General features: G+C 49.0%; 1 long non-coding RNA gene across 1 annotated transcript; it reads right to left on the reverse strand.

Moving 5' to 3' along the window:
* Positions 1-1,937: 1,937 nt before the first annotated feature.
* LOC131091899 (uncharacterized) lies at positions 1,938-6,415 on the reverse strand. Its single transcript, XR_009115439.1, has 3 exons — positions 6,301-6,415; positions 5,937-6,038; positions 1,938-3,178 (listed from the first exon to the last, which is right to left on the reverse strand). It is a non-coding gene; the product is annotated as an uncharacterized LOC131091899 (long non-coding RNA).
* Positions 6,416-18,792: the final 12,377 nt, after the last annotated feature.

Below are 18,792 nucleotides of genomic sequence, written 5' to 3' on the forward strand. Positions count from 1 at the left end.
CCAATCCAGGGTCACTTTTGAAAGTCTATATATATCAAAGTCAAGAAATAAACTTTCTTCTTTTTACCTTAGAAGTTTCAGCGTGCATGGCGTTCATTTCGTGTCCTGACCTGTCCACAGACTCCAGGTCAGAAGGACGAGAGGCCAGAAGCCCTGACTTTATTGGAACCCCTTCTTTTATAGCCTGGTTGGATACAGGGGGACCTGATTGGTCATTTAATCAACACATTTCACTTGGTTGGCTAATTAAGAAGACACCCTTTGGTAAAACATCTTAGGAGGAAAACAACTTGTTGAAAACAACACCTGCAGATAGTTTATCATTTGTTTACCGTTCTTTTTCTCTCTGCCTCACTAAAACTTCCCAGACCAATTCATGGGAAAGCGTCTCTGGCTTTCTCTCTCACTGACCAGATTTATTTCCACACCCACCACAGCTGGGCCAAGTGGCCAGAGGGACAGGAAAACACCAAAGCAGAACTGTCCCCACACTCCAGTGTGGAGGAGTCATGGGGCAGAGAAGGGAGCTCTAATTCCTTGTCCTGGATGAATGAGTGGAAATAGGACTCTAATAAAAGATGCAGGAAAGCTGCTCACCTTGGAGAGCTCCTGCCCACCAGCTGGGTGATGAGGAGGTGCCTCAGGGGTCAGAAACAATCCAGGGACAGCCTGGGACTCGTTTGTGTCCACACCCTCCTGCCACCAGCCATTTCCCCCTCACAGAACCTCATGCAAGCAAAGGGCAGAGCTTTGCTGGGGTGGCAGCAGGAGGCTGAGCCCTGGAGCACCAGGACTTGGCACTTGCCATGGTACAGGATGACTCTGCTCCTTCTCCTGTTGTTCCTGTCAGCAGGAATGGTGACATGAGATCCATCTCCTCTGCCTCAGGCCCCAGCACATTCCCTCAGCAGCCAGCCCCTAACTCATGATCCCCTTATCAGTGATCTCCACAAAGGACCCCCCTAATCAGTGACTCCAGGCAAAGGATCCCCTTATCAGCGAGGTCTCCACATGATCCCCTTATCAGTGACCTCCAATAAAGGATCCCCTTATCAGTCCCTTATCAGTGACCACCCCCCAATAAAGGATCCCCTTATCAGTGACCCCCAACAAAGGATCCCCTTATCAGTGACTCCCTCCCAATGTCCAACCCCCTTATCAGTGACCCCCCACCCACCACGTAATGAAGGATCCCCTTATCAGTGACACCCCCAAAAAGGATCCCCTAATCTGTGACCCAACACAAAGGATCCCCTTATCAGTCCCTTATCAGTGACCCCCCCAACCAAAAGATCCACTTATCAGTGACCCCCCCAACCAAAAGATCCCCTTATCAGTGACACCCCCAACCAAAAGATCCACTTATCAGTGACCCCCCAACCAAAAGATCCCCTTATCAGTGACACCCTCAACCAAAAGATCCCCTTATGAGTGACACCCCCAACCAAAAGATCCCCTTATCAGTGATATCCACAAAGGATCCTCTTATAAGTGACCCCACACAAAGGATCCCCTTATCAGCGACCCCACACAAAGAATCCCTTTATCAGTCCCTTATCAGTGACCCCCCCAACAAAGGATCCCCTTATCAGTGACCCCCAACAAAGGATCCTCTTATCAGTGACCTCCCCAATGCATGATCAGTGACCCCCAACAAAGGATCCTCTTATCAGAGACCCCCAAACACAGATAATCCCATTATCAGTGCCCCCCATGTGATTCCCTTATCAGTGACCCCCTCCCAAACACACATAATCCTTTTTTCAGTGACCCCCCAAACACAGATAATCCCGTTATCAGTGCCCCCCCATGTGATTCCCTTATCAGCGCCCCCCCATGTGATCCCCTTATCCCCCTGTGCTGCCAGTGCAGGATCCCAGGCACTGCAGTGACCCCAAACTCATTCCAGAATAAAAACCCCCACACTCCCAGGCAGCTGATTTCATCCACCTTTACTGTGGTCCCGCTGTCACAGGAGGGGTCAGGCAGGGTCCCCCCCACAGCTGTGGGCTTTGGGGCCCTGCTGTCATTGCTCTGTGACAGGGCAGGGTTGGGGACAGCCTCTGCTCTGGGGGTGCTGCACTGGGCTTGGGAAAGGGATTCCCACACACCCGAGCTCCAAAACTCCTTATTCCATCCCAGGAGCTGATTTGGAAATTGTCTGAATTTGTACCAACATCGCTGGGAGCATAATTTGGTTTCGCTGTATAAAAATCGATTTCCCTGCTAGGACGCAATGGCTCCTGCCCTTCCCCTGGGGTTCCATGGCCCACGGGTGCCAGGAACATCTGATACACTTTGGGAATCTTCTTATACACACTGGGAATCTCCTGATACACGTTGGGGATCTTGTGATACACATTGGGAATCTTCTAACACACATTGGGAATCTCCTGATACATGTTGGGGATCTTCTGATACACATTGGGAATCTTCTGACACACCTTGGGAATCTCCTGATACACATTGGGAATCTTCTGATACGCATTGGGAATCTTCTGACACACATTGGGAATCTTCTGATACATGTTGGGGATCTTCTGATACACACTGGGAATCTTCTGACACACACTGGGAACCTTCTGACACACACTGGGAACCTTCTGATATACATTGGGAATCTTCTGATACATACTGGGAACCTTCTGATACACACTGGGAATCTTCTGATTTACATTGGAAATCTGATACACATTGGGGATCTCCTGATACACATTGGGTATCTTGTGATCCACCTTGGGAATCTTCTAACACACATTGGGAATCTTCTGATACACCTTGGAAATCTTCTGACACACCTTGGGGTTCTTGTGATACACATTGGGAATCTCCTGATACACACTGGGGATCTTCTGATACTCATTGGGAATCTCCTGTTACACATTAGAAATCTTCTTTTTTTTCCCCCTGCCAACCAGAAAATTCTGGTCATGAGACACTAATCAGGACATTTTCTAGCAATGTGCTTCTGTGATGAGAGCAGATCCAGCAGGGATTTGCTGATATTTTCCAATCCCTGGGATGAAGGATATCCAGCAAAAATCAGTGGGAAGGAATCTTGTGGCCTTCATGGGAGGACCATGAGGGATTTATTGTCAGGACCTGCACTGGCTGGGTTTGGTGTTGCTGGGGAGTGAGGCTGGTGCTTCAGGGGGTGCTGGTAGCTCTGGTTTTACATCTGCAAATGACAAGCATGGAGAAAAGAGAAGAATTTGGGATTAGCCAAGAGGAAAGATTCTGGAAGGGACAGTAAGGTCCTCTGAAAACCTCAGCTATCCTGATTGCAATTAAACACCCAGCAATTAACTGCAGAAAGGAGCTGAACAGCTTTGCTCAAAGGAGGAGTTTGATTCCCCTCCCTGATACATCCAAGTGATGTATCATTGATCTTCTCTGATCTTCCTGGAACCTTTGCAAATTCCTGGCTCCCATTGCAGGATGGCAGCTGCTCCTTCCTTCTGCTTCTCCTTCACACACCCTCAATCAAGGCATCAGTGAAGGGACACATCCCCTTTCCCTTCCCTGATCAGGACCCAGCTGTTCCTTTAGGGGCAGGTGAAATTCTGGACATGTTTTAGCACCCCCTGTGCACACAATTCCCCTTCCTCCCCTCCCGCACAGCTCATGGGGCAGTGGGAAGGGAATGGCTCAGCCTTGAGCCTTCCCTGGAGTGTCCAGGGCCAGCTCCAAGCTCCTGGCAGAAGCAGGAGGTGACGGGCACGGCGTGACCCTGGGGCAGCTGCCTGGGAATGTTTGCTCAGCAGTGACTCAGCCAAACCAGTGCAACCAGTACGGCTGGGGCACACCCCTGCTGTGCTGAGATCCCTCTGCCTGCTGCTCAGAGCTGAGCTCACTTTCACAGGGAGCTTTGGCACCTGGGCAGTGCAGTCAGGTGATGCTGGAGAACTTTCCATGCCTTGGCTGGGGCAGGGAGAGGAGCCAGGATGGTTCTTGCTGTACCCACTGTGCCAAACTAGGGCTGTGCTTTATCTGAAGACCCATTGTGCTTCAGATATGGGCTTTAAATGGGCCAGGGAGGGGAGCAAGGATGGTTCTTGCTGTACCCACTGTGCCAAACTAGGGCTGTGCTTTATCTGCAGAGCCACTGTTGTTCAGAAGTTTGCTTTAAATGACTCAGGAAGAGGAGCCAGGATGGTTCTTGCTGTGCCCACCATATCAAACTGGGGCTCTCCTTTATCTGCAGAGCCATTGTGCTTCAGATGTTTGCTTTAAATGGGCCAGGAAGGGAAGACTGGATGGTCCTTGCTGTACCCACCATGTCAAACTGGGGCTGTGCTTTATCTGCAGAGCCACTGTGCTTCAGATGTTTGCTTTAAATGACTCAGGAAGAGGAGCCAGGATGGTTCTTGCTGTGCCCACCATATCAAACTGGGGCTCTCCTTTATCTGCAGAGCCATTGTGGTTCAGATGAAGGGTTTAAATGGGCCAGGGAGAGGAGCCAGGGTGGTCCTTGCTGTATCCACTGTGTCAAGCTGGGGCTGGGCTTTATCTGCAAAGCTACAGTGGTTCAGATGTTTGCTTTAAATGGGCCAGGGAGGGAAGACTGGATGGTCCTTGCTGTACCCACCATGTCAAACTGGGGCTGTGCTTTATCTGCAGAGCCACTGTGCTTCAGATGTTTGTTTTAAATGGGCCAGGGAGAAGAGCCAGGATAGTCCTTGCTGTACCCATGCCAAACTGGGGCTCTCCTTTATCTGCAAAGCCATTGTGCTTCAGATGTGGGCTTTAAATGGGCCAGGGAGAGGAGCCAGGGTGGTCCTTGCTGTACCCACCATGACAAACTGGGGCTGTGCTTTATCTGCAGAGCCACTGTGCTTCAGATGTTTGCTTTAAATGGGCCAGGAAGGGAAGATTGGGAGGCAAGGTCAGGGATCTCTCGTTGCCAGCTCGGTGTATGGCAGGGTTATAGCTTACAAAGTGTCCCAGGGACACTTGTCTGGGGGAGCAGGTGACATCCTCTTGTGCCCCTAATCCCACCCCACAGCATGTCTGTCCCCTTTTCCAAAGGCTGCTGTTTGCTCTTCTGCCAGGGGCTGGAATGACATTTAACATCAAAACCAGACAGGAGAAATAAAGCAGGAGAGAAGAGAAACCTCTGCAGCTTGGTGCTGGGAGCACAGATGGGCAGTGTGGAGGTGCCCTGGCTGAGCCCAGCTGAGCCCTGTCCCCCTGTCCCTGCAGGTCTGGGATGAGATATGAGGATGTCCCTGTCCCCCAAACCCACACTTACCCTGGTGCTGGCTTTGGGGCATGTGGATGAACCCATGAGTCCTACTTACTCTGGTGCTGGGTTTGGGACACATGGATGTCCCTGTCCCAAAGAGCCCACACTTACTCTGGTGCTGGGTTTGGGACACATGGATGTCCCTGTCCCAAAGAGCCCACACTTACCCTGGTGGTAGCTTTGGGGCACATGGATGTCCCTGTCCCCACACTTACTCCAGTGCTGGCTTTGGGACATGTGTATATCCCTATTCCCAAAGAGCCCACACTTTGGTGGTGGCCTTGGGGCACATGGATGTCCCTGTCCCCAAAGAGCCCATGCTTACCCTGGTGGCTTTGGGACATGTGGATGTCCCCAAATACCCCACACTTACTCTGGTGCTGGCTTTGGGACACATGGATGTCCCCAAAGAGCTTGCACTTACCCTGGTGATGGCTTTGGGGCATGTGGATGTCCCTGTCCCCAAATACCCCACACTTACTCTGGTGCTGGCTTTGGGACACATGGATGTCCCCAAAGAGCTTGCACTTACCCTGGTGATGGCTTTGGGGCATGTGGATGTCCCCAAATACCCCACACTTACCCCGATGGTGGCTTTGGGGCATGTGGATGTCCCCAAATACCCCAAACTTACCCCGATGGTGGCTTTGGGACATGTGGATGTCCCCGTCCCCAAATACCCCACACTTACCCCGGTGCCGGCTCTGTGGCGCTGCCTGTGCCGGGCAGGGCGGTGGCTCCCGTGGCTCCCGGCTGCACAGGCTCCTCATCCTCCTGGCCACATAGCCGCAGGCTGGGGGCACAGGGAATCACCTTTGTGACACCGGGAATCAGCAGCCCCCCCAAAGCAGCCTCCCCAGCCAGCCCAGGACCCCAGCACAGGGAGGGAGGGACTGGATTTCCCGGGATAAACGGGATTAACTGGGATAAACAGGATTTATTTCTGTGCCTGCCATCCTGGCTGTGCTCCAAACCCCTCCAGCACCAGCCCAGACCATGAAACACGCAGAGTATTTCCCCTGTAAGCTCTCTCCCCAAAGCAGAGGTTTCCTTACCGTTGATTATTACTCAAACCATTTTCCCGTGGCTCAGCAGATCTGTCCTTTGCAGCTGTGCCTCTCTCTGCTCTCGCAGGCAGCTCTGCAGCACTGACTCAACAGCTCGGCTTCCTCCTTCCCCCTCCCTGCCTGCCTGCCTGGCTCCCTGCCTGGCTCCCTCCCCCGGGGATGCTGCTCCCGGAACGCCCGGGGAGGGCTCAGCCTGGCACTGCCCCTGGAGGGTTGCTGGTGTTGCTTTGTGGCTGTTGGAGGAGCTGGGTTTGGGATGTGGGAGGTGAACCTTGTGCTGAGATCCCAAACTGAGCTGGAGAGGGTCCCTGCAGTGGGCACTGAGCTTGTGTGGGGCACAGGTGAGGAAAGGAACCTTCCCTCTCCTCTGCTGCTGCTCTCTCAACACTGCAGGGACAGTTTGAGGGTTGCAGGATGGTTTGGGTTGGAAGGGACCTTAAAGATCATCGAATTTCAACCCCTCTTCCATGTCCTTCTGTCCCCATGTCAGACCTTCAAACCCTCTGATACCCATTGTATGAGGGTGGTAGGAATGACAATCCCTAACAGACAAAATGTAGGCAGATGTTGTCCTTGGTTTTTCCAGAGTCTTTACCCCATTCCACCTCCAGAGCACTGATTTAGTCCTGACTAAAGCCAGCTACTGAAGAAATGCAGCTTTTGTGCATCCTTTGCGAGACCTTGCTACTATTTGTGCTTCTCTGTGCTCTTTAATCCCAGTCAGGTGAATTCTGAAAGCTCTTGCTTCACCCTCTGGCCAGGGCAAAGTGCTTCCCTTTCTATCTCTGCACCAAGCCCACACTGATCTGGGCTGGTTGGACTTTGCTTTCCATGGCCTTGCACTCTGTGGTTTGTGTCAGGCTGCTTGAGCCCATAATTTCTGTGGAGCAGCACCCAGAGCTCCAGGATTTTGGAAAAACCAGGGCACTTCTCTCAGTGCTGACCTGAAACCAGAATTTTACTGACAAAGAGACTCCTCAGCCTCTTGATTCTACTCCAGATGTGCAAAAATCTCTAAAAAATGAGCTGTCACATTAATCCATGTGCTGCAAACAGCCTGCCATGCATCCCAATGTCATCCATCCCAATTCCTGCTGCCCCTGTGTGAGGCTGGCTGGAGATGGGGCTGGAGGTCAGGAATGGAATATTCTCATCAGAAAAACCCCAGAGCCTCCCTGGGCTCTGCTCAGGGCTGGGCACTGCCCAGGGCAGCAGTTCTGCCTCTGGGCAGGGGAATTGCTGGGTCAGGCCCTGCCCATGGCTCTGGGGCCATCGCTGGACCTGGAGCAGGGCCTGGGCCTGCTCTGACCTCTGCACACAGGGACAGACTGGGGGACACACGGACAGACAGGGACAGAGAGGGACAGGCAGGGACAGACAGGGATACCCAGGGAAAGTCAGGGACACTCAGGGCTGAGGGCCCCTCTCACTGGGGCTCCTCTCCAGGCTGAGCAGCCCCAGCTCCCTCAGCCTTTTCTGGGCACAGAGATGCTCCAGGCCCTTCCTCATCTCTGCAGCCTCTGCTGGTGCCATTCCAGGAGCTCCCTGACCCTGCTGAGGAACCCAAGTGGACTCAGCACTCCAGATGTGGCCTCTGTTGAAACCTGCAAGATCTGTAGGTGTGAAAAATATCAAGGAAAAAACCCCAAACCCTGAGCAAGACCCTCCAGACCACCCCTGTTATGGTGTTCACAGGAGTCTGAGGATGAGGGAAGAGATGAGGATCTGACTCCATGTTTCAGAAGGCTGATTTGTTATTTTATGATATATATTATATTAAAACTATACTAAAAGAATAGAAGAAAGGATTTCATCAGAAGGCTGGCTAAGAATAGAAAAGAAAGAATGATAACAAAGGCTTGTGACTGACTGAGACAGTCTGGACAGCCGGACTGTGACTGGCCATAATTAGAAACAACCACAAGAGACCAATCCCAGATGCACCTGTTGCATTCCACAGCAGCAGATAATCATTGTTTACATTTTGTTCCTGAGGTCTCTCAGCTTCTCAGGAGAAAAAATCCTAAGGAAAGGATTTTCCATAAAAGATGTCTGGGACACATCCCCATGAACCTCTCAACCCCAATCCCTCTGGAGGACCCATTGTCCCAGTTCCAGATGAGCTCAGCAGGACAAGGAGGATGCCTGAACCTTGTGAAGGCGTCTGGAGGAGTGCTCTGCTCCTCTGAGGTGTGGCTTCCCCAGGCTCCACACCCCGTGTGTGGGTGTTCTCCTCTCGGGTGTGCAGACACGTCCCTCTAGATGGTGCTAAGATAAAGAGAAAAGGTGGGTGGGGAGAGGCCTGGCAGTACGGGCTGCCCCTCCGGGCGCTGCTGAGCTCTCCTGGGTGAGGAGATCATCTCCCTCTCCATTTTCCAGCACTCCTGCAGGTGCTCCTGGCGTCTACTGGCAGCAAACACATCCCAGATTCTCCTTCCACTTGCTGGTGTGTGAGACTGCACAAATCCATCGTGACTTTAATCAGTGCATCTGCTCCTATCCATGCACGAGACCAGACAAGTGGGTTTTTAATGGCAAAAATCCATCTTGGCTGTTTTTCCCTCTTCAAACCAGTTTTTAACTGAGCAGCACAACTCATCAGCTGCGTCCTCTTCTATCTCATGCATCATTAACCAGAATCTTCCCCAAATTCAAGCATAGATAATGTATGATTTATTGATGTGGGCAATCAAGAGAGAAGCCAGCCTGGCTGCCAGAGAACAGCAAGGATTGTTGAGAATTAGTGTGAAGGGAAGTCTTTTACATCTATGGCTGAGCAGATTTCACTGTGGAGTTCGACATGGGCAGTAAATGAGCTGTTGAAAGAGAGCTGCTGATAGAAGAGACTGTAAAAAGGAATAGCCCTGTTCAGGCCTGCTTCTTTTTAAAATTTATTTATTTAATCTGTAAAAATATTTAATATTTATTACTTTTATATTTAATATTTATTATTTTAATGGTTATTATTATATTTTTGGATAAATCTATATAGTATATATTTATATTTGTATTACTTGTATAATTTAATTATTTTTATATTTATTTATTTTAATTTAATTTTATTTTCTTATTTTATTTATTTATTTTTTTTATTAAATATAAAATGTGGAGAACTGTGACAGTGTTCACAGGGGTCTCAGGTTGAGGGAAGAGACGAGGATCTGACTCCATGTTTCAGAAGGCTTGATTTATTATTTTATGATATATATTACATTAAAACTATACTAAAAGAATAGAAGAAAGGATTTCATCAGAAGGCTAGTTAAGAATAGAAAAAGAAAGAATGAATAACCAAGGTTTGTGGCTCGGGCAGAGAGTCTGATCCAGCTGACTGTGATTGGCCATTAATTAGAAACAACCACATGAGACCAATCCCAGATGCACCTGTTGCATTCCACAGCAGCAGATAATCATTGTTTACATTTTGTTCCTGAGGCCTTTCAGCTTCTCAGGAGGAAAAATCCTAAGGAAAGGATTCTTCATAAAAGATGTCTGCGACAGAGAATGACTCTGTGAAGCTCTGAAGCAGGAGAACTGAGTTCCTCACCCCGTGCCTGTGCAGAGGGAGATGATTTCCTGCACCCTGATGGCCCCAGGGCCCAGCCTGCAGGGGTGGAAATGGCAGTGGCACCATGGCAGGGCTGGAATTGAGAACCTCTGGTTGCCCCCCAGGTGTGTGACACTGCCCAGCCTCCAGGTGGGTTTTGGTGTCCCTCCTGTTGCTGTCACTCAGCCCTGGCAGCTGCCCTGCTGTCCCCACTTCCCTCACCCACAGACAGAGGCTGTGGCATGTTTTAATTACTCCCCAATCTAGATTGGTTGGCCTGAGCTTTGTATGTGGTTTTCAGTGGAGAAAGATTCCTTTGGCCAAGTTTTCTTTCCAAGAATGGCTCAGCTCCATTTGTGACGAACCCATAAACTGGATTAAGAGCTCAGTTAGAGATTTTCTGGCGTTTGAAACCCATAATCTGGGCTGGGTTTCCAGAACAGCTCAGTCTCCTTGTAAGCAGCAAATTACAGCCAGAAGTGCTCAGCACTTTGTGATTTGTGTCAGGCTGCTCTAGCCCATGGTTTCTGTGGAGCAGCACCCAGAGCTCCAGGATTTTGCAAAAAGCAGCGCAGTTCTCCCAGTGCTGATGTGAAACCGGAATTTTACTGACAAAGAGGCTCCTCAGTCTCTTGATTCTGCTCCAGATGTGCAAAAATCCCTAAAAATGAACTGCAAAAAGCCTGTCATCCATCCCAATTCCTACTGCCCATGAGCACAGAATGTCACCTGAAGGTCCTGAGGGACCCCATCTCCAGCCACCAACCAGCCTGATGCCATTTCAGACCCTCTCCATGACCTGTGGGTTCTGCACAGGCCTGAATTCATCCACAGCTGTTCCAAGGAGAGTTGTGGAGCTAAATCATAGACTTTCAGTTTTGGGTTGGAAGGAACCTCCTAGCCCACCCAGTGCCACCCCTGCCATGGCAGGGACACCTCCCACTGTCCCAGGTGCTCCCAGCCCTGCCCAGCCTGGCCTTGGGCACTGCCAGGGATCCAGGGGCAGCCACAGCTGCTCTGGGCACCCTGTTCCAAGGCCTGCCCACCCTCACAGGGGAGAATTTAATTCTAAAATCCAGCCTAGCCCTGCTCACTGTCATTTTAAACCATTTTCCCTTGTCCCATCACTCCAGACCCCCGTCCAAAGCCCCTCTCCAGCTCTCTTGGAGCTCTTTTAGAGAAATGCACCAATTTTTCCCACTTTGTTGGTGGATTTTACCCTCAGCCCTGCTACACCTGCCCTTCTCCCAGAACTCCAGCTTAGCTCTGTGGTGACACCTTTCATGGAACACCAGCTTGTTTAGAAGGGAATAAACAGGGAAAGTGCATTTAGGGATCCGATCCCATTCAGAAGAAAGCCCAGTGTCCCCACAGAGGTCTGGCATGATGGGCAGAGTGCCCAGAAGACCCTTGCAATAGCAATCCATGGCTGTGGATGACAAGACATGGAAGAGGATTGTTTTGGGAGTCGAAGCTGGCACTGTGCTTCTCCAGATGCTTTGTTCTTGGCATGGACAGTGGGGAATTTCTGTTGAATCAAACATTCCTCAGCTGGCTGTGGCTCTTGTCATCCTGGTGGCCTCTTTGTGCCACCGGCCCAGCCTGGCTCTTCCTCTCCAGTCCTATAAATAACAGGATATTTCTGAGTATTCCATCCCAATATTCACAAATTGAGGAGAGATCAAGGTGACTCTGATCTTTTTAGGGCAAAATCTCCAAAATCCTTTCCCTTCCCCAGCCCTTGGCACGGTGACATCCTTGCTGGGAGGGAAGAGAGACACCCACACAGCTCAGAACAGCCAGCCACGACATGGAAAATGCTCAGCCCAACGAGGTTTCAGGAGGAGGAGCAGACATGGCAGAGCCTGGGCTGTGTCAGCAGAGTGGTTTGTGCCCTGTGGGGCACGGGCAGGCGTTGGCAGTGATGCCAGCTGGGTTTGGCACATGCCCAGGCACCAGGGCCAAGGCAGGAGCTACCTCAGGGTGTATTCCATCCCTGCTGTTTGCCAATCATTCCATTGGTGTGGGAGCCAATCACTCCAACATTGTGTGGGCCAATCACTCCAACGTTGTGTGAACCAATTCAACGTTGTGTGAGCCAATCACTCCACTGGTGTTTGAGCCAATCATTCCATTGATGTGGGAGCAAATCACTCCAATGTTGTGTGGGCCAATCACTCCATTGGTGTGGGAGCCAATCGTTCCAACGTTGTATGAACTAATCCAACGTTGTGTGAGCCAATCACTCCATTGGTGTGGGAGCCAATCCTTCCAATGATGTGTGAACCAATCCAGTGGTGTGTGAGCCAATCACTCCAACGTTGTGTGAACCAATCATTCCAATGGTGTGTGAGCCAATTCAATGTTGTGTGAGCCAATCACTCCAACGTTGTGTGAGCCAACCATTCCAGCAGTGTGTGAACCATTATTCCATTGGTGTGTGAGCCAATTACTCCAATGGTGTGTGAACCAATCATTCCAACGTTGTGTGAACCAATCATTCCATTGGCTTGTGAGCCATCTCCCTGCCTGGCCTCCTTGCTGCTGCCATCCTTGGCAGGGCACCTCCAGCCACTACTGGCAGCCTCGGAAGGAAGAGTGTTTTGGTATAATTAGCCTGCAGAACACCAGATAAAAATTCCAGGCAGCTCCTCTGGAGGGACCTCCTCTCCTCCCAGAAATGAGGGAACAAATGGCTCAGAGCTTCAAGGACTTGTGTGTGTGCTCTTCAGCAGTCTGTGCCATGTAGGGTGGCCATAAAAACCCAGGCAAACCAGGTCTTACATGGAAAACCCAGGTGTACGTGGAAAACAGTGCCCCAAACCTTGTAAATTGGGATATTTCATCTTCCATCTTATAGCCACAGCCAGATGGGTGTCAGAAAGAATTTGATGTGGCACAGTTTATTCTTGAGTAAGGTCATTTGGGTTCCCTTGCTGTTGCATCATCTGAGGGCTCATGCACAGAGTGTTCTTTAGATGTTCTTGACATCCCTGCTCCACTTCCCTCAGAGTGACCAGCTCATCACTGGCCTTCCTCTGGCCCCCTTCCACTGTCTGCAAGGAGGTTTTGGGGTGCCTGGTAGCTCTTGGAGCCTTTTACCCTTTAAATACCAGAGTATTCAATACCAGAGTATTTGATGCTTTTTAAAATAAATAGATAAATAAATAAAGAACTGTATTACAGACAGCCTTTATTTTTAGTTTATTCCTGCCTCGTTGCTGGGCACATGGGGAGAATGAAGCATGGGTTTTCTCTCAGAAAACTGAAACAAGAAGGGTGTTTAATACTGTGACTTTCCCTTGTTTGCTTTTCTTCTCTTAGTTCAGAAGAATTCAGAACCCCTTTTTTTGGCATCTCTTTTAACCCTTTTATTTACATTTATTTATCTCATTTACATCTTAACATTTATCACTAAATCCCCGTGCCTCTCTTGGATGGTATTTACGCTGATATCCTCATTTCTAGGTGTTGTATTTCTCATTCTGATTTTCTGAAAGTCTTCTTTTGCCACTCTGCTGGTTCTTCCTAACACTTTCTATTTTTCTGAATGAGGAGGTTTTGCTGCTGAGCCTTTCTTTTCTCTTACAAGCTGCCCACTCTTCTGCTTCTCTCTGATTTCTTTCTGGTTTCAGGTTTCAGGCTGTTCACGTAATGAACAGAAACGGAAACTGACTGTTCACAGGATCTGAAACAATTCAAAAGCCCAAATTTGCCTTGTTTGTAAAAGCTGTGCTTGTGTTTTTCACTCGGTGTGGGCACCAGTGCAATCACACCAGTACAAACCAGTGCCCAGGCTGGGTTTACTGGGATGTGGGACAGAGAAGCAGCTGGCAAGAAATTCCCTCTGGCTCAGGCTGTTCTGTTTAAATAGTTATTAATTACATGAAATGGTAATAGCTATTAAATGGTTATTAATTACATTAAATTGTGTTTAATTCCTCCTCCTCACCTCAGTGAAACCATTACTTTGGGATTGGTTTGGGACGTGGTTCATCAGGGAGGGACATTTTAAGGTTTGAGCCGTGCCTTGCTGAGCTCAGCTTGTCTGGAGCCACAGGGAAATCTGTGCCAAAGGATTTATTAGGGGCAGGATGGACCAGGGCTGTGCTTGGCTGCTGCTGCCTTTATTTCAGTGAAAAAGGTCTTTCCTTACTATTAAAAAATTAATATTTCCTGATGTACCCCTTGTTTTGGGCATAGCTCAAGGACCGATGCATCAGCTCCAGGGTGTGTTTTAAAGTTCTTCCTCGTAGTGGGAGATTTCTAGAAAGCCTCAAAAATAATTTCTTGAAGGAGAAAATAACCCACTTGTTTTCCTACTGCTGGGGAATTTTTCTCTAGGTGAACTTTAGGTGAAAATTTGGAGAAGTTGTAGCACTTGGTGGTTTCCATTCAGATTTTCTCCTGTGCCTTGAAAAGGGATGGAGCAGGAGGTTGTTCCTCAGCCAGGGCAGTGTTTATACCCCTGTTAGAGACAGAAATAAATGTGATTAAGTCCAGAGGAGCTACATCAGCGTGCAGCCACTGCTGCTGTGCTCTGACAGCCTTGGGAGCAAATTAAATCAGAACTCTTGCTGCTAACTTAGGTGGGGCTGAGGGTTTTAAGGCAGGCCAGGGATTTAGCTGTTAATATTAATGGAACATTTATAGAGAAATTTCTCTGGGCTGCTTTGTAAAGCAGCCCAGGGTGGCCTCGGGCCAGGCTGTTGGCTGCACACACCTGAGGTGACTTTTATTTGTGCTGGTTTTTAAGTCTCTGGCATCAGCTGCCCTGAGTTTAATATGGTTAGCCTGGATTCACAGCATTGTAAGTGGGCCTGAAATCAAGTTTGCTGTGCCTATTAGAGGGTGAAATTGATGTCTTTGCAAAGAGCCCAGGCAGCCAAAACTTCTGCGATGCTGAAATCTCAGCGCGGGGTTTGAGAACCACCCGGCAGATTGGCCGTGGGACTTCACAACCCTCTGTGCTGTGGGCTGTGGAGCTTGGAAAACCCCAACCAGAGGCCTGAGCCACCCCTCTGAGGTAAACTGATTTCATCAGCCTCAGCACAGGCAGGGGGAGAGCACAGAATCCAGAGCACTACTACTGATTTATTTTTAAATATTTTATTGTTAAATCTTTTATTGTTAAATCTTTTATTGTTAAATATTTTTTAAAAATATTTTTATTTTATATATTGTTAAATATTTTATTTTAAATATTGTATATTGTTATATATTTAAAATATAACAATACCTTATATTGTTAAATGTTTTTAGACTTTATTGTTAAATATTTTTATATTTTTATACTGTTAAATATTTTAAACAATATATATTGTTAAATATTTTTAAAATATTATGAATATTTTTTAATATTTTTTACCTTATTTTAAACAGGGTAAAAAATGACAAAGTATGAGGGAGATTAAATGTCATGATGAAATTTGCCAGAGCTGTTATTTTCCTGGAGAATGGTTTGGAATTCATTTCCTCTGATAGGCTGTGAATTAAAGGGGCATTTATAAATTAGCATTCATCCATATTTCTGGTGGCAAAAGCTCGGTCCCTAATCCATCCCAGCAGCTCTGTGGTGCCACATCCATTGGCACTGCGGCTCCTGGAGAGGATGGAAAGAGGAGAGGGGAGGATTTCTGTGTTACAAATTACTGTGGCAAAATCTGCTAGCTGGGCTTTATCCCAGGCTTCCCCTTGACAGGGAGCCAGCCCTTCTCAAACCCTTCTCCTGTTCTAGGGCTCTGTATCTCCCCACAAAGCATTTAAGGCAATGATCCCCTCTTTTAAACTATTTTAAACTATTAGCTTTATTATGATTTATTATTGATTACTACTGATTAATTATTAACTACTCCTGATTTATTATTAACTATTAATGATTTATTGTTAACTATTTTTAACCAGAATTCTCAGTGCAGCCCCTTCCCTAAAGCTGATTGTGCCAGGCTGGGAGATGCCAGTTCAAAGAAGGATCAGGGAGAGGCTGCTCCTTGGGAAGCTCAAATAATTTGTCCAGAAGGAGTAAAACCAGTGCAGCTCTGGACAGTCCTGCAGGGATCAGAGCCACTTTCACAGCCCTGACCTCTGAAACCTGGCAGGGGACTAGGGGGTGACCCAGGAGGTGCTATTGGATCCAAACCCACCCCAAAGCCCCTTTTTGGGGCAGGGAGAGCTCTGGGGCAGGGCTGGTGCAGATGTGCTGGCAGCTGGCAGGGAGGGCTGTGAGGTTTCCCAGATGTGCAGCTGCTTTGGAGGATGCTGCTGGCTGGATCCCTGTGCAGATTCTTCCTCAGTTGCCATCTGGCAGGACCATTGTTTACTCTAGTTGGGAAAAGGGAAACAAATCCTCTGAGCAGCCCCTGTTGTGGAATAGCCAGCCCTTTGGGAAAATGCTGGAATTTGGTGACTCTCTCGTAGTCATTGGCCTTATATCTATATCTATCTATCTATATCTACATCTATATCTACATCTATATCTATATCTATATCTATATCTATATCTATATCTATATCTATATCTATATCTATATCTATATCTATATCTATATCTATATCTATATCATCTATATCTATATCTATATCTATATCTATATCTATATCTATATCTATATCTATATCCTCATAATATGAAATATATTGTGAGGAAAGGCTGGCAGAGCTGGGGGTGCTCACCTGGAGAGGAGAAGCTCCAGGCAGAGCTCAGAGCCCCTGGCAGGGCCTGAAGGGGCTCCAGGAGAGCTGGAGAGGGACTGGGGACAAGGGATGGAGGGACAGGACACAGGGAATGGCTCCCACTGCCAGAGGGCAGGGCTGGATGGGATATTGGGAATTGGGAATTGTTCCCTGTGAGGGTGGGCAGGCCCTGGCACAGGGTGCCCAGAGCAGCTGTGGCTGCCCCTGGATCCCTGGCAGTGCCCAAGGCCAGGCTGGGCAGGGCTGGGAGCACCTGGGACAGCGGGAGGTGTCCCTGCCATGGCAGGGGTGGCACTGGATGGGATTTAAGGTCCCTTCCAACCTAAACCTGTGACTCTATGATTTAGCTCCACAACACTCCTTGGAACAGGATTCTAGGATTATATTTGTATAGAATCACATATATTTTTAATATAATATATTAAATATCATATATTTTCTTCCCCCATGCTAGGCACAACATTTTGGATTTTATTTCCTCCCACCATCCTTTTCTGTGTATCCCTGGCCAGGGAATTCACCCCATTTCAGCACCCAGAGGCGCCCATTCCCTCACTGGGATACTGGCAGCCAAAGAAGCTTGGAGCAGCAACAGAGCTGAGTTTGCTGTAAGCACCATCCTTCTCTTCCCACAGTGTGTGCCAAGCTGAGTGTGGGATGAATTCCCAGGCCTCTTTTTGTCCTGGGCAAGTAATTTTTGACATTTTTTCCTTACAAAGGGGTGACCTCATCTCTGTTGTGTGAGCAGGGCCAAGGCTGCTCACGTTCCTGGTGACGTCTGGGTCCTTCCTCCCCTGTCTGGTTGCCAGGAGCAAGGGCTGCAGGAGATAACCATGACCAGGCCTGGATTAATTTCTATTTATATCCTGGATTATTTCTATTTATATCTGGGCTAGTGTGGAAATTCAGCTGTGTTGAATAAAACAAGAGACTTAAAAATAGCCCGGGTTACCGGATCTGAGCTCCCCGCTCTGGAACAGCTCATTCAAGGGCTTTACATTCCCAGATAAGCACCTTACTGCTCAAACAGCTGCTTCCACTTGGCAGGCTGGGAAATGAGGGTTATTTACAGGGTGGAAAAGCAAACCAGCCAGGGGTTTGTGCAGCTCGTGACCTGCAGTGGGAATTCCCAGTCTAGCAATGGAGCCAGGGCAAAGGGCTGGAGGAAAACACAGAGCAGCAGCTTGGAAAGGATCTGGGGGTGGTGGACTTGGCCAGCTGGATGTGAGTCAGCAGTGCCCTGGAGGCAGGAGGGACATCCCTGTCCTGGGGACATCAGGGACAGCATCACTGCTCAGGCTGGGAGGGATTGTCCTGCCCAGGGCTGGGGCAGCCTCAAGTGCTGGGGGAGTTTTGGGCACTGCAATAAAGACCTAAAGCTGTGAGAGAGTGTCCAAAGGAGGGACACAGGGATGGGGAAGGCTCTGGAGGGGCAGTGAGGAGCAGCTGAGGGCTCTGGGGTTGCTCAGCTGGAGCAGAGTGAGGGCAGAGCTCCCCGGGGCTGCAGCTCCTCCCGAGGGGCAGCTCCCATCTCTGCTCTGGGCCAGGGACAGGAGCCAGGGCACGGCTGGGGCTGGGCCAGGGCAGCTCAGGCTGGAGCTCAGGGCAAGGCTCTGCCCCCAGAGGGTGCTGGCACTGCCCAGGCTGCCCAGGGAATGGCTGGGGCAGCTCAGGCTGAGCTCAGGGAAAGGTTCTTCTCAGTGACCCAATGATGCAATGGAAGAATATGTGGGTTTGGGGAAAGATGTAGTTCTCAGTTAAACTCTTTTCAATAAATTAATTGATATTCACATCTGAATAAATTTTTTCACATCTGGAGTTGTCTGGGAAGAGCTTTTGCCTATAGGTAAGCCTGAAACTGAAGGGCGTAGAGGCCACAATGGAGTATTACATGCCTATGGACTTCTGTACATGAAACAGCATGATGCAAATAATGCAAATAATGGAAGATCTCATAAATCATCCTTCCTCACTTAACTGGAAAATTAGAGTTCTCAGTACTCCCTGGCTCCAGGAGCCTTTGGGCAGCGCTGCCAGGGGTGCCCAGGGTGGGGTTGCAGGGACAGGGCTGGATTTGATGATCCCTGTGGTCCCTTCCAGCTCAGGATTTCCCGTGCTCAGCTCTGTACCAGCACCTGCCTGCCCTGCACCAACCATGAGGCACTTTGCACACACCAAGCCATCCTTGGGAATGTTCTTTTCCCTGGCTCTGAGGGGTGATGACTGGAACAATGTGTGCC

Source organism: Melospiza georgiana, chromosome 20 (genome assembly GCF_028018845.1).
Source record: "Melospiza georgiana isolate bMelGeo1 chromosome 20, bMelGeo1.pri, whole genome shotgun sequence".
In the NCBI taxonomy this organism is placed as follows: domain Eukaryota; kingdom Metazoa; phylum Chordata; class Aves; order Passeriformes; family Passerellidae; genus Melospiza; species Melospiza georgiana.